This window comes from Balaenoptera musculus, chromosome 4, assembly GCF_009873245.2.
Source record: "Balaenoptera musculus isolate JJ_BM4_2016_0621 chromosome 4, mBalMus1.pri.v3, whole genome shotgun sequence".
Lineage (NCBI taxonomy): Eukaryota > Metazoa > Chordata > Mammalia > Artiodactyla > Balaenopteridae > Balaenoptera > Balaenoptera musculus.
Window position 1 is genome coordinate 3,653,016 of NC_045788.1, and position 23,263 is coordinate 3,676,278.

The 23,263-nt window shown below is 38.8% G+C and overlaps 1 protein-coding gene and 1 pseudogene across 2 annotated transcripts in view; one reads left to right on the top strand and one right to left on the bottom strand.

Annotated features, from left to right (window-relative positions):
• The window catches only part of LOC118894388 (ubiquitin-conjugating enzyme E2 E2), a 363,674-nt gene that overhangs the window by 237,704 nt on the left and 102,707 nt on the right, over positions 1 to 23,263 (bottom strand). The gene's annotated exons all lie outside the window — the stretch shown is intronic.
• Positions 5,795 to 7,181, top strand: LOC118894387 (annotated as a pseudogene).

Below are 23,263 nucleotides of genomic sequence, written 5' to 3' on the forward strand. Positions count from 1 at the left end.
TGTGTACGTGTGTGTATATATGTATATACACACACACACAAATGAGACTGCAAGCATATCCACAGAAAATATTTAAGTATTTGATTCCTTTTCAAGTCCCAATAGTACCCATTATAACAGGCAGATTTAGGATTTTTTTATCTGTTTTAATTGTATATGTGAAATTACATTCCAAAGAGATTTGAGGAGTCTGGGAGCATAGCCTTTCCATTAAAGCCATTAATTCTACATGAGTGCTCTCAATCACCAGGGACGATTTTCAGAAAATAAATATACTGAATGGAGAGATAACGAAAAAGAACTAGAGACACCGAAGGTTTCTGTCTCTGGGGGGGTGATATGACTCTAGCACCACTGCCTGACTCTTGATTCCTAAACATATGTCACCTATACTTAGGTAGAAAGTCCTCCTCTGAAACTGTTGCATCTTCAAAGAAAGAAAGAAATCTGTTTTAAGAGGAGACACAAAACTGATGGCAGGACCACTTGGAAAAATATTTATATACTCCCGGTAGGCTTTTGTTGTTCTGTGGGGTTCTGAATTAGCTACTAGCTGTTTTTTACAGAAAGCTCTGTTAAAATGCCCATACGGTATACAATAGTGTAGTTATTCTGCCTTGCTGAATCAACGTCTCAGAGCAAAGTATAAACAGTAAGTTTTTTTAACAAGTTTTGTGTACCACGGGTCATAAAATTCGCTAAGCTCTGCCAATGAAATTAGTGTGGAAACATCTAATACGTTTGTCGTGATAAAATATTCTATATAACAAACCTCTTTAAAAGAAGGGGTGAAAATGAGTTTTGAATAGCTCCATGGACAGGATCGGTAAGTACCTTTGTAAAAAACTGAATAGTTGACACTTGTATTTCAGGATTTTTTTAAGGACATGAGTCTGTCAGAATCAAATTGATACACTTGTTCTATATCTATAAATTACAAAGTGATTTATTAAATTATATGGTTAAAGACAATGTCTTGCTTGCAACAAGATCACTTTCGTTTTGTTTACATCTATCTCCTTTATTTCAAAGCAGCTGTCAGAATATCACAAGGGAACTGAAAACAGGTCTTTAAATACCTAATCATTTGTCTCTAAGAAAAGCGAAAATGCACATCATACGCTTTAAGTTAACGTGCCACAAACCATCCTGGATTGAGTGCTTGCCTATGTTGGGCACAATACCCTGCCTATTACACACAGTATCTCATTTAATCCTACTGTAACCCTGTGAGAACTGAGACTCAGATATAGTCCATAAACTGCCCAAGGACACTAAATTTTAGAAGCAAAATCTGAACCCTCGTGCTTGTTCTTTTCCTTTTGCTTTGCTGTTTCTGCACTCTGGGAGGGGGTGGGAGTGCCGGGGACAAAGGAACTGATGGTGGAGGAGCCGGACCTGACCCCGCTCTGCCTTCAGCCTCTTCCAACTAGTCAGCATGGTCAGCCCCACATTTCTTTCAGAGCTCATGCTTTGCTGCTTTTCACAGACTCTGGACAAATTACTACTTTTGTGCCTTTGCTCATGTTTCTTGCACTCTTTCAGGATCGTGGTGTTCCCACAGGTAGTGGCAGAGCACTGGTCCTGCCAGCTCAAGTGTAGTACTTGCTTTGAGAAACACAATTCTGGCAGGCTTGGCGGGTGTGGACAGACACAGGTGGGCTTGTAACCTGGCCGTGCACCCTGGAGAGATGACCTCGGTTCCTCGGGCCTAAGTCAGGCACGGATGGGCTGGTGGTAGCCTACTGGGCAAGTTCCTTCTCCGAGAAAACAAAGCACTATATCTAGTCATTCCCTCCTTTTGGAATTAGATGACAAGTAATTTCTAAATAACTTCTCTTGACCTTTATAACTGTTATCTGTGGACTTTGCAAACTGCTTTAATGGTAGCATATCTGAAATGGACCTTGATCTACAAAATAAACATTTGTAGCTGTTAAAAACTATTATTTAAGAAACAGAACTTTTCATTTTTGCCCTTCTCCGGACACTGCAAAATGACACGCTTTTATCTTTGTGTAATTCTCAGTCAACGCTAAGATGTTTTTGGTTTTTTACATAATTAAGCATTTTAATTAATTCAAAAATTATACTTGCCTCTTGAGAACACTTTGAAAGTTTGGAATTCCAATGTATTTAGAAGGGGAAATTTTACGAAACACAGATAGTGGAATTAAACATGAACTAACTTTCTGAACTCTGAACGTGGGAATACAGAGAAGACCTCCGAGCTGCCGTGGAACCAGGCCCGCACTTGGGTCCAGGACTGTCTTCCGGGTTAAGGTTGCTGGTTTCACATCCTTAGGCACCTGGTTTTTCCTCCTGCCAATTACAAGGGGAATCCCCACTTCATTCCGCCACAGTTATGAATTCCTGGAAAGATCAACCTAGGAGTCCGAAGAGCCCTGAAAAGCAACTTTATGATAGCACAGAGGGATAGTGTTCCCAACTACGGCCCTCAGTCGTCCAAAAAAGTTTACCAAGCATGTTTAGTTCACTCTGTTAGGAAAAAGGAGAGAGTGCTGTAATTGAGAAAGATTTCTGTTAAAAAAAAAAAAGTCTGAGTCCTTCCTCCTCCCTACCTCCCTCTTCCTTATGTGACAGAGATTAATTGCTTTTCTACTGTGTCAGACCTGTACTGAGTGTTGTGGACACAAAGATGAGTAAAAAAACATGTTTTTCGTCCTCAAAGAGTCTGCTATGTAATGGTTCAATAAACACATAAGCAAATAATTCAAATACAATATTATTGTTATCGGGTGTGTTCTACAGATACTACTAAGGAGCACAGAGGAAAGAACAATGAAGTCTTCCTGAGGAAGTGGTCAAGACCAGCTTCAGAATCATGGTGGATTTTCCAGTTAATACTTCATTCTCCAGTGGTGTCGGATAAATGAGGTGTAACTATATTTGGAAAGATTACTAGCTTGGGATTTACCGTGGTCATTCCTCTGGGATTTTAGTCTGTGAGTCTTTGCTAGAGAAGAAAAATAAAAGAGTTATTTCAGGCTCTAGATGGGTCAATTTGTAAATTTTGTAGGAAGCAACTTGAACTCCTCAGAAGAAATTCCTTTTTATAAATTGAAGATATTTTTGGATATTCTTTATACTATAACCACAGAACCACTTTATATAAAATCATCTATTTGAGCGTTAAGCAAGGGTAATACAGAGAACCATCTGTATCACTTTACGTAATTTAAAATTTTTAATAATTTTTATACAAACTTTTATTTCATATATAGCAGATACTTATTCTCTGAGGATAATTCCATGAAAAGGCTCCTTAAAGTACAATCACTGAAAACTAGGATAAAACAGAGTAAATTGTGAAAAAATAAACCAAACAAAGAATAGAAAACTAACCTGATTTTAACTCAGTTAAGAAAATCTCTACTATAACTGAAACAGTGTTCTAATTAGAAGGATAGTGAAAATTGAGTGTTTTATTGGCATGATTTTTTGTATGCCTGACAACACATTATTAGATTTTTTTTTACTGCATATTTGGTTTTTACAGTATTATAAACACATCATTTTTACAAAAAATATTAAGGTGCTTCATCAATTTTTCCAAGGGCCTCTCTCAGTCCTCTGACAGTCAAGTCACTCGGAAGAACTATTCTGTTGTCATCCTTGTTGGCTTTCCCGTTTATTGGTGGCTTGGAATGTGATCTCAGCAGTTCTTCATCATAATTTTAATTCATTTCATGAGATCTGAATAATTTCCAGTTTCACTTTATAGTCTAATTGAACTTGCCTTGTATTTGTTGAGAAACCAGTCTTTGACAGGATGAGCACATAGATAGATGCTGGTATTAAACAGAAATAACGTTTGTGTTAGGACTAATTTTGTCAGTGGTCACTTCATTAGTATTTTCATTTTGTTATGGCTTTTGTTTCCCTATGTATTTTTTCGTATTTTTTAATTGTAGGAACTGGTATGGTATATTTCTTAACACCTAATAGAACATTTCATTTAATCTCTTTTAATTATTTATATCATTATGTATGGAACTCACTTTATAAAAATTATAATCCTAACACAGAAACCAGCTAGAGTATGAAAAAAGATGATGGTGGTGGTTGACAGCTGACATTTGTGAAGCTCCTACTGTGTGCGGGCGCTCTACATGGCAGTATATAGAGTAATCCTTCCCACAACCCGGCAAGGTTAGTGTCAATCATCCCGACTTCATGGAGAAGGGAACTGAGGAAATTCACACAGGAGGGGAGTGTCTTAACAGTTTAAGACAAGCCATTCTAGTTCTCACGTTTGTGCTCTGCACTACAATGTCTTTCCTTGGTGTAAAGAAGCATCCACTTCAGAGTTTAAATACAGTTTTTGGTGCATATAATATGAAATTCATAAAAACTTGATCAGTCCACAGTTGTAGGAATACATTTCTAGATTTCTATATACTTTGTCTATTAAGAAACTAGTAAAAATGTTTCTTGCTCCTGTTTGTTATTGAGAGAGATTCCACAAATACATACCCCTGTCTCAGCCGATTCAAGATTCAAAAGGGAAGGAAAGATGTGGGATTAATGAAATTAGCTTTCTAAAACAAACCTCATAAAATATAGTAGTGCTTTAAAAAACTACCTGACCTCATGAAGTAAATCTAATACTAACAGCTTATTATTATAAAAGTGTCTATTTAATGGAACTTATGATTGCCATTGGAATTGCAGTTATTTTACAATGTGTATTTTTCTATAACCCATTACTCTAGAATTACAAGATTCAGCTTTGATATATTCATGAGTTGAAGGAGGAAATACAGATATTTTACTCTTTTATAACTGCAGAATCTGGAATTTCAGATGGTGAATTTTCAGTTGTTTGAAAGTTTTATTTCTCATTCAAAGAGCAGCTTTGATCATGGCCTTTGGTCAAAGATGCTGTTTTTATTGTTAAAAAAAAAAAGACTCTTCAACATCAAACAGTATAGGAGGAAGGAGTCTAAAATTAGCCTGTTAGGTCAGGCACATAGAACTCTGTGGTCCCAGGAATAATGGCATTCCTAGAAAAATGCCTCTTAAGATGAGTAAAACTTCAGAAGTTATTGCTTTATTGCCTTGGTTTTTTAAAAAACTGCTGTCCTCTAGCATGAATAACCAAATAATGATACATTTCACAGATAGAGCCATAAGGTGTCACTGAGCTTTCAGGCTTAGATCTTTTGGTTTCTTACATTCTCTCCTAAGAAAAATAATGGGATTACACTCTTGAAAGCTGTCAGATTCCTGTGAGTTATCGGTTCATGTACATACCATCTTATTTTTGGTATAACATGTCCCCAGAGACCAGCGCTATGGTTGTTCCTCCAGCACCGTGAGCTACCAAACCTGCTGAGGCATTAAGCATACTTTTGGCATATGCTCTTAGAAATGTGGGAACTTCCATGCTGAAGCCAGCCATCCAGCCATCAGGTCTGGTTTTCTGCTCTGAACGCAGTCTGTCTTGCATTAGAGGCAGGCATTAAGGTCCCTTGAGTTGCCTACTTGGGTAGCAACGTACAGAAGGGAGAAATTCCACTTTCATTGCATCCAGCGATCTTTTTACAAAGCATGAGGACTGATCTTTTGCAATTCTAGCCTAGTTAGTGTAACTGCAGCTACAGTCATATTTATTTAGGCCCCTAATCCCTAAATCAACCTTCTACACTGGGAATTTCAGATTAATTTTAGGTTAACTTTATATCAGCTTACAGAAAATCCTCTCACTTTTTTGCAAGAGGTTTACTACCACAACAGGTGTCATAAAAAACCACTACAAATCTAAGCCAAAATGGGAAAGAAAACAACTCCAATCAACATCTTCACGGGACACACAGATATGGGCAAATCTACCACCACTGGCCATCTGACCTACAAATGTGATGGGACTGACAAAAGAACCACTGAAAATTCTGAGAACCAGGCTGCTGGAGATGGGAAAGGGCTCTTTCAAGTATGTTTGGGTCTTGGATAAACTGAGAGCTGAATACCGAGTGTAGCATCACCACCGATATCTCCCTGTGGAAATTCAAGACCCGCAAGTGTGATGTGACCGTCACTGATGCCTCAGGACACAGAGACTATCGAAGACCTGACGGCGGGCACGTCTCAGGCTGACTGTGCTGTTCCGCTTGCGGATGCGGGCACTGCTGAATGTGAAGCAGGTGAATGGGCAGACCTGTGAGCGTGCTCTTCTGGCTGACACACTGGGTATGAAACAACTAGTTGTTAGTGTTAGCAAGGTGCATTCCACTGAGCCACCCTGCCGCCAGAAGAAAAACAAGGAAAGCATTAGGGAAGTCAGCACCTACATGAAGAAAACAGGCTCCAACCCTGACACAGCAGCATTTGTGCCAAGTTCCGATTGGAATGGTGACAACATGCTAGAGCCAACTGCTAATGTGCCTTGGTTCAAGGGATGGGAACTCACTGGTAAAGACAGGAATGCCAGTGGAACCACACTCCTTGAAGCTCTGGACTGTATCCTGCCACCAACACATCCAACTGACAGGCCCTGTGTCTGCCCCTCCAGGACGTCTACAAAACTGGTGGCAAAGGTGGTACTGTCCCCATGGAGGCTTGTGTTTTCAAATCCAGCGTGGTGGCCACTTTTGCTCCAGCCAACCTTGCAACTGAAACAAAGCCTGCTGAAATGCACCATGAAGCTTTGAGTGAAGCTCTTCCTGGGGACAACGTGGGCTTCAATGTCAAGAACACGTCTGTCAAAGATGTTCATCACGGCAACAGCAACATGGCTGTTAACAGCAGAAGAACCCACCAATGGAAGCAGGTGGCTTCACGGCTCAGGGAATTATCCTGAGCCATGCAGGGCAAATCAGTGCTGGCCATGCATCTGTGCAGGACTGTCACACAGCTCACCCCGCTTGCAAGTTTACTGAGCTGCAGGAGAAGCTTGATCGCCGTTCAGGGAAGAAGCTGGAAGACGGCCCTAAATCCTGGAAATCTGCTGATGCTCTATGGTTGATATGGTTCCTGGCAAGCCCATGTGTGTTGACAGCTTCTCTAATACCCTCCTCTGGGTCATTTTGCTGTTTGTAACATGTGACAAACAGTTGCTGTGGGTGTCATCAACGCAGAGGACAAGAAGGCAGCTGGAGCTGGCAAGGTCACCAAGTCTGCCCAGAAAGCTCAGAGGGCTAAGTGAATATTATCCCTAATACTTGCCACCCGAGTCTTAATCAGTGGTGGAAGAACGGTCTCAGAGCTGTTTCTCTCAACTGGACATTTAAGTTTAACAGTAAAAGAGTGGTTAATGATTACAGTTCATCATTAAGCTTTCAGAAGGAAAAGGAAAGTGTTTTGTGGACCATTTGTTTGTGAATGTGGCGGTTTTAAGTTATTAGTTTTTTAAATCAGTACTTTCTCATGGAAACAACCTGACCAAAAATCTGTCATAGAATTTTGAGGCCCATTAAAACAAAGTTTAATGAGGAAAACAATCCTCCCAAATCTCTTAGATATTTTATATCTGTTGCCTCTTTAGATACTAATAGCCTCATGTAGGAAGTGGAAAATACAAGCTCTTTCCATTGTTAATTACTGTTTTAGAGCTGTGAAAATTCCTCAAAAGCTCTATCAACTCAGTCCCCAGAACACGTTTCTGCTCTCTTCCATGTTTTGTTTCCCCATCTTTTTTTTTTAACCAAAAGCAGGGTTTTTTTTACTTTTAATTTTTAAAATTTTTTATCGAAGTATAGTTGATTTACAGTGCTGTTAATTTCTGCTCTACAGCAAAGTGATTCAGTTATACATATATATATACATTCTTTTTCATATTCTTTTCACTATGGTTTATCACAGGATATTGAATATAGTTCCCTGTGTTATACAGTGGGACCTTGTTGTTTATTCATTCTGTATATAAGTTTGCATCTGCTAATCCCAAACTCCCAATTCATCCCTTCCCCTCCCCCCACCCCTGGCAACCACAAGTCTGTTCTCTATGTCCGTGATTCGGTTTCAGTTTCATAGATAGGTTCATTTGTGTCATATTTTAGATTCTACATATAAGTGATATCATATAGTATTTGTCTTTGTCTGACTTACTTCACTTAGTATGATAATATGATAATTTCTAGGTCCATCCATGGTGCTGCAAAGGGCATTATTTCATTCTTTTTTATGGCTAGGTAATATTCCATTGTATATATGTGCCACATCTTCTTTATCCATTCCTCTGTCGATGGACATTTCGGTTGTTTCCATGTCTTGCCTATTGTGAATGGTGCTGCTATGAACGTAGGGGTGCATGTATCTTTTTGAATTATAGTTTTTTCTGGATATATGCCCAGGAGTGGAAATGCTGGATCATATGGTAATTCTATTTTTAGTTTTCAAAAAGCAGGGTTTGTTTTGTTTTGCTTTTGCTTTGTTTCAGTGAACCTAATGACCCTGCATCGTTAATTTTTTCTCTTAACCTGTCTACGTTCTTTGGACAACTTTTTGTCTTTTCTCAGTTCTATATTACTTTCCTGCCAGATCTCCTTTCCCGTCTTTGTCCTAAGTCTGTCCCGGTCCTGAATCGCTGTCAAGGCCTTTCCTGTGGCACTCACTCCAGTGAGGCTGTGCTCACCCTGAGTGCAGTGGGCGCCCGGCCCTGCTACCCAGCAGCTAATCATCAACACACAAAATGTGGAAATGGATTGGCTATAGACAAGTGTTCACTTAGATGATTAAAGAAATACTGACTAAATTCAAAACAAAGTAAAAACCCCACACGGGAATCTAGGAACAGAATGCCCTGGTTCTTTATAGGTAGCCTTTCTATATAAAGTATTCCAGGAAATAGGATAGAATCAAATTCATGAGTGTTAAAAGCTTTCTAAATAAATGTTTACTATATTTTCATAGGAAGGGTGTGAAAGGAAGAATGGATAGGTGTGCTCTGTGATATGGTGAGAAAACAAGGAGCTGTGAGAACGGCATTTTGATACTTAAGGACCGGGGTTGTAGAATGAGGAGGAAATCCTAAGCTCCACCAGTGGTGGAGGTGGAACTACTGGATTCATCTGAATCTAAAGAGAAAAGATGTTGTTGAGCTCTGGAAATGGGAAGAAAAAGAGGTGAAGACAACCAAAGAACACCTCCAGCGGAAGATGCCAGGAGGAAGATAAACAGGCAAACAAAAACTTCCTGAGTGTAACTTTCTCATAAAACGGGAAGAGAGGAGGAGTGAAGGCAGAAAAGAAGAATCAATGTGGCTGTTGCTTATAAAGTTTTAAGTTTTCAAAAGATGCACTAGTTATTAAATTAGAGTGTGACGAGCCCTTTTTCTATGTGATGAAATCTACAACCAGTTATGAACATATTTTTAATGAATGGTGTTTTAAGATGTTAAGTACCTATACCCTACATACAGTATTATGGATATTTTATATTTTTCATTCAACGTCACTGATTTGTTCTCAGATTTTCTCAATTACCCATATTCTCAAAGTAGCGAGTTTTCTGCTAAGGCAACTATGTCACTGTTATTTAATTACCTACTTATCCATAAAATAAGAGCTGTTTTCCATTTAACTGGATATGAGAGAATAAGGCCAACAGCAGAAGAGAAGTGTTCTGGAAACACACTGGGGAGAGAAGGCAATTGCTTGTTGCAACTACATGCAACAAGCCTGTGACTGTGAAACTGATATGGTCGTTCACACAGAACTGGAGGCGAATTGAGAATAACTAGAGAATCAAACTTCTGAATAATAACAGACATGGTTTTGAGAGGCATGAGGGAACTTTCTGGCATGGTGATAATGTTCAGAACTTTGATCTGATTGCTGATGACATGGGTTTATTCCTATCTTAAAAGTCACTGAGCTGTATGATGTATAAATAAAACTTAACGTTTACACATTTTGCTGTATGTAAGTTACATCTTACTTTTTTAAAGGCGGGGGGAAACTCACCTGAGTTCTAATGGGTACTTCAGACTAAGATATTATTTTAGTTTTTATTATTTCTACTGGATATACGCTGAGTATCATCTTTGAACTCTTCTTTAAAGGGATACCCTAGGAAGAAAAACTAGCCAATATATTTCATTTGTAACTGTCATGAGCTGAAATTTCCCAACACTAACCTCTGTTTCAGATTCCCACTGTTGCTTCTGCACTATTAGTTGGTGTCAGCAGGGGGTTAACAGCACTCAATTTAACCTTGCTATTTGTACTCTGTTTTGATTTTCTTCCTTTTTTCCTAATTTAACTTCCTTACATGGTTTCCCCCATTTTAAAGATCGTGCATGCACCATGGGGTCTGTACACTGAACGACCGTAGTGCAGATAAGCACACAATAAAAGCACATTTAAAGATAATGTGGAGCTACAAGACCTTTCTTTTTTTCTGGGAGCAAAGAGGTATTGCTGTGAAATCACTGGAACAAGAGAAAAATTGAGCAAGTCTACTCATGCTGTTATTTTTCTGAGAAGATTACAGACCTGTCTAAAATACGTATGAATCAGACAGGTATAGATTAATTATAGGTTATATGTCCAGACAGAGGGGCATCTCTGTGACTGTCCTACCTGCAGCTCGCCATGCACACAGGCTTCTCAGACGAAGCACTTCCTCTCTCTCCCCCACTTTAAAATTCTAGAACCTGTTGTGCCTGGGGCCAAATCCACTACTGTTCTCCCAATTCCCTCTCCTTCCCCTCTTGCCTGACCTGCCCCGCCCCTTCCTTGGCCCTTCAATCCTATCAATGTTGACCCCTTCTGATTCAAAACACAGTCTCCAGCTGCAGAATGGGGGAGAACAGGTGAACTGAAGAGGGCGGTGCTGAAACCCTAGATCCGTCCCTTCCCCCCTCCAGAATCCTGCTGAACTTAAACATTCACCACTCTTATGAATGGTCTCTCTTTTTTCTTTTAACTTTATTTATTTATTTTTACTGAAGTATCGTTGATGTACAGTATTATATAAGTTACTGGTGTACAATACAGTGATTCACAATTTTGAAAGGTTATGCTCCATTTACAGTTATTATAAAATATTGGCTATATTCCCTGTGTTGTATAATATCCCTGTAGCTTATTTTATATCGAATAATTTGTACCTCTTACTCCCCATTGCTATATTACCCCTTCCCACTTCTCTCTTCCTCTGCTGGTAATCACTAGCTTGTTCTCTGTTATCTGTAAGTCTGCTTCTTTTTTATTGTATTCACTAGTGTGTGGTATTTTTTAGATCCCACATATAAGTGATATCACACAGTATTTGTCTTTCTGACTTACTTCACTTAGTATGATAATCTCTAGGTCCATCCATGTTGCTGCAAATGGCATTATTTCATTCTTTTCTATGGCTGAGTAATAATTCCATTGTACATATATACCACATCTTCTTTTTCCATTCATCTACTGATGGACATTGAGGTTGCTTCTATATCTTGCCTATTGTAAACAGTGCTGCAATGAACACTGGGGGTGCATGTCTCTTTCTGAATTAGTGTTTTTGTTTTTGGTTTGTTTGGGATATATGCCCAGGAGTGGAATTACTGGGTCATATGGTAGCTCTATTTTTAGTTTTTTGAGGAACCTCCCTACTGTTCTCCACAGTGGCTGCACCAATTTACATTCCCACCAACAGTGCACAAGGGTTCTTTTTTCTCCACAATCTCACCAACATTTATTTGTGTTCTTTTTGATAACAGTCATTCTGACAGCTGTGAGGTGATATCTCCTTGTGGCTTTGATTTGCATCTCCCTGGTGATTAAGGATGTTGAGCATCTTTTCATATGGCCTGTTGACCACCTGCATTTCTCCTCTGGAAAAATGTCTATTAAGTTCTTCTGCCTATTTGTTAATCGGGTTGTTTTTCTGACGTTGAGCTGTGTGAGCTGTTTGTATGTGTTGGATATTAATCCCTTATCGGTAGTATCTTATGAATGGCCGTTGTCTTTCTCTGAGTGGGTACTGAGTAAAACACCAGATTGGTGGAAATGGCTCAAATTCTGGCAATCCCATAAGAGACTCTCCCTTGGAGTTTAAACAGGAAGGAGAGCCCAGCTTCCCTGTCCTCAGCCCGCAATTCCCTTCATTTCAGACCCCCCCCCCCCTTTTGCACAATTCCAGCACATTCCTCTCCTAGTCTGGGCCTGAGCTTCCACTCGTTTCATGTGCTGGGCACCAGGCACCAAAGTGAAAACAACAACAAAAACACGTCCAGTGACTTGGAGGTGAGGGAGACCCAGATCTCAGGGAAACATGCATTCCAGTTATCCCAAGCAGGGATCCTGAAAGCATTTCTCCACAGATGTGTTGCTTTGGTGATTAGGGAGTATAATAATTCAGGGACTATTCTACTGTAATACTGTAATAGTCTACTACTGCACTGGGTGATATATATCCTGGTTTACACCTGTTGTCCTGGCATATTTATTTTTAATAACAGCATCCCCTTTCACTCCCCAAAAGTTTGGCAGATAAATCATATGTTCACTCGAGTCATAACAAAATGGACCTCTCAGGGGAGGTTGGGATTGTTTAACAAAAACCCAAAATATAAGCAAATGACATTAAGTATTTCAAAGTCAATGTGGTAATAGTTATGTCTGAAAGTATTACAAATGCAAATGTTCATTAAATGTTCTTCAAAACAAAACAAAAAACTCTTTGGAAAGAGGACTGTCATTACTACGATGTAATGCGTACATTATGCCTACAGCACTGCTATATAATTAATGTGGAATAACCGCCTAGGATTTGAAACATTAAGTCAGATGGCAAAAAATCTTCATAAAAGAATAAACATTTCAATTGGGAATTTTTCAGCTTTAATAATAAAATTAAATGTTTAAATTTTTCTTGTTCCCAGTTCTTTATAATTAAAGGCAGCCAATCACGGGCCGTCAAGAGATACTGACTTTAGAATTTGACAAATGTTTTACATTTATCTTTCTTTTTACCTTTGTAAAAGACATTGCCTCCTATAAATTATACTGCACATTTAAATGTATAGGTATGGATCTGAATTAGTAAAACATGCTTTGGTAAGAAAACAGTTTGTTTTCTGATTTAATACTAATTGACCATTGTTAATGTGCTATAAAATACTACTGAAGAGAGATACCGACTCCAGTTATTAGAGTTAATGGCCTCAGTTGTCTCATCTTGCCTTAGTCTAGGACATTAAACATGCAGAACCCATAAGTTAATTACCACCTGTTAATATTGGCTCTAAGTTCATTCCTCTCCTTTCAGGATGTAACTCAGAAATGAGTCAGTGAAAAACCACCATTTTCCTTCTCAAAACACCAGACTGCTAACTACACCCACAGGATACTGATCACAGATTTGCTGGGACTTTCAAGATGGAATTTGCTGCCTCTTGCCTTTAGGGATTGCCGAATAAAATTATTATGTTTGTCCGTTTATCGTTCTAATTGTTTAAATCTCTAGATTCTGTAAAGAGGTTATATTTTCTTCCTTTAATATATTTATATACCTTTAAAACCATTCAAGAAGTGGAGAGTTATGTCTTTCTATAATAATAAAGGGCAAAAATAAAAAGAAATCTACACCCTTATTCCTATTTGGACATCATGAGATGTGAAAAAACATCAGAGGATGTGGCACAGAAAGAGGGTTAGCTTATCATGAAATCCCATTGATATGCACTGGAGAAACATACCGTTCATTTACAGGAATTTATTAGAAACTTTGTCCCCTGTACCCTCCTGATCTATGTACATTCCACTGAAATCTAATTTTATCACTTCACCCAAGGGAATCAAACTCTGGGAAATGAATTTGTGCTAACCAAACTCACAAGAGATTGATTTACAGACGAGTAAATCACTTTTTAATTTGCCATGAGAAAGCGACCTGATCCAAGAACCAGAAAAATTCATCTGATGTTTCTGAGTTCCCGCTACTCTCAGTTGAGGCACTACAGTGAATACAGAGGTGAAAAGCACTTGGTCTTTTAACAGGTTCATAACCTGGTGAGAGGTCTTGGACAACGACACACCCAAGTCAGATGACAGTAACTGCGTGAGTGACCTGCAGTGGTTCAATGTAGAGAGGAAGCTGCCTTCTTTCTGCTACGTAGACTCTGAAAGTTAGGAAGCCAAATTATACTGCACATGGATTTTTGGTGGATGCGTTTTAAAGTAATACATGTCTCTCAAGCCATTATTGGTTAATAACTTACCTTTCCCTTTTCTCTGCATGTTTGTGTATAAAGAACCGTGACCATATGTCTATAATTAGGGCATCTTTGCTCTTGGATATGTTTCTGACACTCTGCAAATGTTTTTAAACTATAACATATCCAGATCCACGAAAAGCCCCTTCTTACTCTGGTTGTTATTACAACATCTATCTCTCTACTTCTGTGCTCTAGAGTCACCGCTAACTTGTAGGCTGACTCTAAAGTTAGTGCATAAGGCAAAAATTATATATAGTCAGAGTACTCTTAAAAATTCCATAAACAGCCTATAAGTTAGAGTATAAGTGGGTTTCTTAAAACAATATTCAGTAGAATATGTATAATGTTTAGTAAAACATGATATAATAAGGAATACATAATCCAAAAGTATTTTACTTGCAGTATTTTAATATAAAGTATTTACATAAAGGAACTTATATAAATTAAATGTATGTATTGTGCATGTCCTCTGTCATAACACCCACACTTGTAGATTTCTTCCATTGGATAAATTTCAGGTGGGCCGCTACCTAACAATATGTATTGAGATACTTGTCTTTTACATCACAAGACAGATTGTGATGCTTCTGAAAAACTTTCCTGTAGCCAGGCTATTCTAGACATTTTATGTGGATTCTTATTAGCTTCAGTCTCAGGCATCTCTCCTAGATGTGGATGTTAGTCATGCTTTTCTCTAATTACTATATCCACCCAAACATACCGTGCAACCGGCTGGCACTGAGCCCACGTTCTGTCTCTGACGGTGGGCAGCTAACTAGCCTACAAGGAAATCAAACCCCTGACCTTGATGTGATTTGCACTGCACTCCATCAGCTAGGCCTTGGTGCCCATGTGCCTGGAATGATAACACCGTTTCACTTAGCAAGCACACCGGAAGCACCAGTAGCTGTGTATGTATGCTTCAGCCGGCATCCAAAGTATGTTACTATGTGACTTTGCTCGCTATCATGTAATTTTAGGTAATCATTAGTGATAGTTTATGGTGCTAACTGTTGCCTGATTATTTTCACAGTGAGATCAATATTATTTCTCCCTTTAGGAGATCAGAGTTTGAAGGATGTGCAAAAGCCTTGATGTGAAAGAAACCAGGAGGAGGGTTTCCACATCTACTAGGTCAGGGGTCAATTTATCTACTAGATCCACATCTACTAGATCAGTCAGTAGTCAATTTATCTATTAGATCCACATGTACTAGATCAGTCAGTAGTCAATTTATCTATTAGATCCTCGTCATTATGTGGAATACTGGGAGGACTTGGTGAAAGATGGTTTTTAGAATCTGAAATTGAAAGTGTACAGAGCTTGGGCTCTGGAATACAACAGGTGTGTGTCAATTTCACCTGCCCAACTTACTGGCAGTTCCTTATCTCAGTTCCTTATCTCCCTTCTGGTTTTTGAGACAATTAAATGAAATAACAAATAAAGTGTTTAGCATAGTGCCTGGTATATAATTAGAGCTTAATAAATAGCTTAATAAATACTATTTGTTTTTTTCATCTTAATAGCGATATTTGAAATTTCAAGTTTTCAACAACTTTTACCTATCTCTTGTATGTGTACCTGTATCAGATGAAAACCTGTAGTTAATTTCATTTTTCTCCCTAGAAACAACTACATATATATAACTACATTTATGCTAATGAGGACACAATAGTCATTACCAACTCCCAACACCTATTTTTGGTGTCTTAAAGTTAGTTATTCCTCCCGTGATATTTTCTTAATCTGCTATAATGTGAGATTTATGGCTACAGCTGAGAGGTATTTAAAAGCAGAACAGGAAACCGCACAAGTTTCTTAAAGTAAGAACACAAAGTGAGCTCAGGCACATGATGTTTATATACCTATCTAAAAAGGAAATTTAGTCAGAAAGCAGAATATACTCAAAGCTAACCACAAGTGAGGAGTAAAAGAATACCACAGTTTACTTTAAAATTATACACATCTTACTTTCATTAGTGTATACAGGAATTTTGTAAAAAACTTTTTTTTCTTTAAATTTCAAAGCTATGTGTCCCCCACCTGAATAATTCTAATTCTACTGTGGTACTGATTATACTCTACAACTAAAGCTGAATATGAGGTGTGTTCTGTCCTTCGCAACCTTAATAGCATGTATGCTATGTAACCAAACCCTATCTTCTGCAGGGACCAGCAAGTCAAGCTCATGTTTCTCAAAATATGTCAGCTGTCAGCAGCAAAATGTTTGCAGGCAGTGCTCAATTTTTTTATTCATGTGTAATAAATGTATTTACTTACGACTTTTAAAAGTGTGTTGATTAAAAAATTCAGTAAGAAAATTAGTATAGATACAACCGGCTAAAGTTGTGGAGACTGCACAAAACAAAGGTGGATATTTGATGGTATTTTAACTTAAAATATTATTTGTCTTGACGGACCTATATTTTACTTAAGAGAAGAATAACATTAATACTAATCTTGTTTGACAAATCTCTGACTCCCTTTATTACATTTTTAGAAGCAGTGATTTGCTAACATCTGTGCAAACTCTGTTGTGGTCTATAGACTTGTCAGATACTGAAGTGTTTCTTTAAAATTAGTGCTGCTATATTTGTATTTACATCTTCGGGAGAAGGGCTCCCTTTCAAAATCCCTTTGCTGTACACCTGAAACTTAACACAATATTGTTAATCAACTATATTCCAATATAGAATTAAAAGTTTTTTTAAAAAGTATATTGATACTGTTTCATCAAGAGACTGAACGTCTGGGGAATCATTAAGCACTGGAGATTTTTAAATGTAAATTATAAAGTAGCTCTTCACACCTGAAGAAACGTTCCACAGAGATTCCCTTATATTTCTTCAAGACTGTGTACCGACTGAGTTCTAACTACATCTCAGGCATGGTGCTAAACCCTGGGTACAGAGGGGTAAACAAAATGGACATGGTTCCTATCCTCCTGACTCACTCAGCTAATGGGAGAGACAGGAGACAACTAAATACACCTCTCTGAGGAGGTGACATTTCCGTTGAAAATCTGAGAGGGGTAAGGGCAGGTTAGGTGCAAGTAGAAGCAAAATGTGCAGAGACCAGGGGCTGAAGGGAATATGGTCTGTTAGACAAACTCAAAGTAACCGCGCGTAGGGGGGCCTGCTGAGGGAGGGGATGAGCAGGAATCCCCACCAGGTAGTGTCGCTTGACAATAAATTAACTCCCAGCAAAAATGGACAACCTGGAAGAAATGGACACATTCTTAGAAATGCACAACCTTCCGAGACTGAACCAGAAGAAATAGAAAATATGAACTGACCAATCACAAGCATTGAAATTGAAAATGTGATTAAACATCTTGCAACAAACAAAAGCCCAGGACCAGATGGCTTCACAGGCGAATTCTATCAAACATTTAGAGAAGAGCTAACACCTATCTTTCTCAAACTCTTCCGAAATATAGCAGAGGGAGGAACACTCCCAAACTCATTCTACGAGGCCACCATCACCCTGATACCAAAACCAGACAAAGATGTCACAAAAAAAGAAAACTACAGACCAATATCACTGATGAACATAGATGCAAACATCCTCAACAAAATACTAGCAAACAGAATCCAACAACACATTAAAAGGATCATACACCATGATCAAGTGGGGTTTATCCCAGGAATGCAAGGATTCTTCAATATACACAAATCAATCAATGTGATACACCATATTAACAAACTGAAGGCGAAAAACCATATGATCATCTCAATAGATGCAGAGAAAGCTTTTGACAAAATTCAACACCCATTTATGATAAAAACCCTCCAGAAAGTGGGCATAGAGGGAACTTACCTCAACATAATAAAGGCCATATATGACAAACCCACAGCCAACATCGTCCTCAGTGGTGAAAAACTGAAACCATTTCCACTAAGATCAGGAACAAGACAAGGTTGCCCACTCTCACCACTATTATTCAACATAGTTTTGGAAGTGTTAGCCACAGCAATCAGAGAAGACAAAGAAATAAAAGGAATCCAAATCAGAAAAGAAGTAAAGCTGCCACTGTTTGCAGATGACATGATACTATACATAGAGAATCCTAAAGAAGCTACCAGAAAACTACTAGAGCTAATCAATGAATTTGGTAAAGTAGCAGGATACAAGATTAATGCACAGAAATCTCTTGCATTCCTATGCACTAATGATGAAAAATCTGAAAGTGAAATTAAGAAAACTCTCCCATTTACCATTGCAACAAAAAGAATAAATACCTAGGAATAAACCTACCTAAGGAGAAAAAAGACCTGTATGCAGAAAATTATAAGACACTGATGAAAGAAATTAAAGATGATACAAATAGACGGAGAGATATACCATGTTCTTGGCTTGGAAGAATCAACATTGTGAAAATGACTCTACTACCCAAAGCAATCTACAGATTCAATGCAATCCCTATCAAACTACCACTGGCATTTTTCACAGAACTAGAACAAAAAATTTCACAATTTGTATGGAAACACAAAAGACCCCGAATAGCCAAAGCAATCTTGAGAACGAAAAATGGAGCTGGAGGAATCAGGCTCCCTGACTTCAGACTATACTACAAAGTTACAGTAATCAAGACAGTATGGTACTGGCACAAAAACAGAAATATAGATCAATGGAACAGGATAGAAAGCCCAGAAATAAACCCACACATATATGGTCACCTTATCTTTGATAAAGGAGGCAAGAATATACAATGGAGAAAAGACAGCCTCTTCAATAAGTGGTGTTGGGAAAACTGGACAGCTACATGTAAAAGAATGAAATTAGAACACTCCCTAACACCACACACAAAAATAAACTCAAAATGGATTAAAGACCTAAATGTAAGGCCAGACACTATCAAACTCTTAGAGGAAAACATAGGCAGAACACTCTATGACATAAATCACAGCAAGATCCTTCTGACCCACCTCCTAGAGAAATGGAAATAAAAACAAAAATAAACAAATGGGACCTAATGAAACTTAAAAGCTTTTGCACAGCAAAGGAAACCATAAACAAGACCAAAAGACAACCATCAGAGTGGGAGAAAATATTTGCAAATGAAGCAACTGACAAAGGATTAATCTCCAAGATTTACAAGCAGCTCATGCAGCTCAATAACAAAAAAAACAAACAACCCAATCCAAAAATGGGCAGAAGACCTAAATAGACATTTCTCCAAAGAAGATATACAGATAGCCAACAGACACATGAAAGAATGCTCAACATCATTAATCATTAGAGAAATGCAAATCAAAACTACAATGAGGTATCATCTCACAGTGGTCAGAATGGCCATCATCAAAAAATCTACAAACAATAAATGCTGGAGAGGGTGTGGAGAAAAGGGAACCCTTTTGCACTGCTGGTGGGAATGTAAATTGATACAGCCACTATGGAGAAGAGCATGGAGGTTCGTTAAAAAACTAAAAATAGAACTACCATACGACCCAGCAATCCCAATATCTCAGGCATATACCCTGAGAAAACCATAATTCAAAAAGAGTCATGTACCACAATGTTCATTGCAGTCCTATTTACAATAGCCAGGACATGGAAGCAACCTAAGTGTCCATCAACAGATAAATGGATAAAGAAGATGTGGCACATATATACAATGGAATATTACTCAGCCATAAAAAAAAACGAAATTGAGTTATTTGTAGTGGGGTGGATGGACCTAGAGTCTGTCATACAGAGTGAAGTAAGTCAGAAAGAGAAAAACAAATACTGTATGCTAACACATATATATGGAATCTAAAAAAACAAAAAAATGGTCATGAAGAACATAGGGGCAAGATGGGAATAAAGATGCAGACCTACTAGAGAATGGACTTGAGGACACGGGGAGGGGGAAGGGTAAGCTGGGACAAAGTGAGAGAGTGGCATGGACATATATACACTACCAAACGTAAAATAGATAGCTAGTGGGAAGCAGCCGCATAGCACAGGGAGATCAGCTCTGTGCTTTGTGACCACCTAGAGGGGTGGGATAGGGAGGGTGGGAGGGAGGGAGATGCAAGAGGGAAGAGATATATGTATATGTATAACTGACTCACTTTGTTATAAAGCAGAAACTAAGACACCATTGTAAAGCAATTATCCTCCAATAAAGATGTTAAAAACAAAACAAAACAAAACACCACAGCAGAACTAACGCTATTACTTTACCTTGATCGCAAAGGGAGAACTATTAAGAGAATTTGAGTACCACGAATAAAAAAACTCCGTAAAATTGCTAAACTTCTCTCTTTATTCTATAAAAAACCCACCAAGACATCCTTTTGTTAAGATTTCTGCAAACAGGGTCTCTGATGGCTCAAGTCACCTCAGTCACTACCGGCAAATGGACGTGGGAAGGGCCACAGGAATGCCCTTCAGGATTTAACACTGCATTTGAATTGCCCTCTTCTTGCCCGTTCGCCAGTCACCACCTGTGCCACAGTGTACACCCAGCCATGCCTCCCCTGAATCTAGGAAGGAGATACAGAACTGGGTCTGTGCTAACAGGACCCACGATGATGACAGTATAAAGAGGGGGCAGTCTGTGAGGACAGTCCCTTCCCCTTGGCTGGGTAACAGGGCTCCGGCCCCTATGGCTTCTCCTCATACTTAACGCACAGGCTTCACAGTCAGGAAGACATCTTCCTGAGCACTGGCCTCCCTGACCTTCACCCTCCGGGCCCCATGTGCGCAATTCTGTTGAAGTGCTTACATGCCTGCTGTCAATGACTTTGGTCTGAGGGGTTTCTCAGTCCGTGTAAACAGTGTAGATATCGTTCTTTTATTACACCTTTGAGTATGCTTTTCTTTGATTCAGAATTGGATTGGCTAATGATGTTCTGTATTTCAGGTACATTGTGGCTTACCTTTGTTTTTTTTTTTTTTTAAATGAACAGTCATGGGCTCTTAAGAACAGTATACAAAATAATTAAATTGGGTAAGTGAATTCCAGGGTCTAAGTACTAAGGTGGATAAACCAAGTTTTGAAAGGTAACCAGGGTAGAAGTTGGGAACTGCTTGAGCTCAACTGTATTTTCATTTTCAGTCATCTTGTTTTGTGACTCATTGCGAGAATCCACAGGATTCTGATTTTTGGTGGCGTTTGTGAATGGGGCCTTGATGCTTCCTGCTCTCTTCACTGGAAAGGGCATTTTATTTGATGCTTCTTTTCTAATGAAGAACTTGAGATCATCTCCCTGTTGATCTCTTTTATTTTCCCACATTTCAAACAATCTGAAGACTGTATTAGCAGCGTACTTTTATAGGTTCACGGTAAGATTACAGCGTAGACTAGCACTGAATTCAGATCAGATCAGATGATCAGATATGGTTTCCTTCTAGGTGTGTAAAGAAATGTGTAGAAAGATATCCCGGTAGCAAAATGAGAAAAGCTATCCGATATCTCACTAAATCTATAGACCGCATTGTCCATGAACAGAAAACGGCAAATGATCATAAACCGTTAGTTTACACAAATGTCTCAGAAGAAGGTAGGTTAGGGGTACTTTTTCAAGTATAGGATCAGGTTTGTTTTAAAAAAAAATGTCTAAGGTGATTGTGTGTCTGTGTGTGTGTGTCAGTCATTCTTTCAAAGCTCTGCACTGCTCCTCAGGACCTTCCTGCCAGCATCCTGCTGGCTGAAATGCTGGTACACAGAGCATCTCTTGCCCTTCTGAATTACAGAGTATCAGTCAGGAAGGGAAAGGGACAGATTACTTGTAAAAGACAACATCTTACAAGTATCACTTAGAAGCGCCTGCTAATACTTTCTGCTACCAATGAGAATTCAGTTCACGGTCAATTTATTCTCTTTGGGAGCATGATTCAGAAAGTCCCGTTTCAGGTACGTGACTTACTTTTAGATGAAAATAAAGGAGCTTTCTTTGGTACTTTGTTGGTTATGATAACACTTTGTTTTGGATGCCGGTCTCCCAGTGTTTCAAGGCCACTGTGACCTGGAGAGTGAAGATGCAGACTGAGAAGGTGAAGGTGAGCAGCTGCTGACCACAAGGGACTCTCATACGGTTATGCTGGCAGGTCTCCACAGTCCTTCTCCTACTTACTCCTTTCCCATCCTGGGGATAATTTACTCTAATGTAACCCATTTTAAAAAAATTATTTTACTTAAGTATAGTTGATTTACAAGGTTGTGTTAATTTCTGCTGTACAGCAAAGTGATTCAGTTACACATATATATACATTCTTTTTCATATTCTTTTCCATTATGCTTTTATCACAGTATACTGAATACAGTTCCCTGTGCTATACAGTAGGACCTTGTTGTTTATCCATTCTCTATGTAACAGTTTGCAGCTGCTCATCCCAAACTCCCACTCCATCCCTCCCCACACCCCTCCCCCTTGGCAACCACAAGTCTGTTCTTTATGTCTGTGAGTCTGTTTCTGCTAAGTTCATTGTGTCATATTTTAGATTCCACATAGATATCATATGGTATTTGTCTTTCTCTGTCTGGCTTACTTCACTTAATATGTTAATCTCTAGGTCCATCCATGTTGCTGCAAATGGCATTATTTCATTCTTTTTTATGGCTGAGTAATATTACATTGTATATATGTACCACATCTCCTTTATCCGTTCCTCTGCTGACGGGCATTTAAGTTATTCCCATGTCTTGGCTATTGAGAACAGTGCTGCTATGAACATAGGGGTGCATGTATTCTTTTTGAATTATAATTTTGTCTGGATATATACCTGGAGTGGGATTGCTGGATCATATTTTTAGTTTTCTGAGGAATCTCCATACTGTTTTCCACAGTGGCTGCATCAATTTACATTCCCACCTACAGTGTAGGAGGTAACATAACACATTTTTTTTTTTTTTTTAGCAAATTTATTTATTTATGGTTGCGTTGGGTCTTTGTTGCTGTGTGTGGGCTTTCTCTAGTTGCGGCGAGCAGGCTTCTCATTGCAGTGGCTTCTCCTGTTGTGGAGCATGGGCCCTAGGCGCGTGGGCTTCAGTAGTTGTGGAGCATGGGCTCAGTAGTTGTGGCTCACAGGCTCTAGGGCACAGGCTCAGTAGCTCTGGTGCACGGGCTTAGCTGCTCTGCGGCATGTGGGATCTTCCCAGAC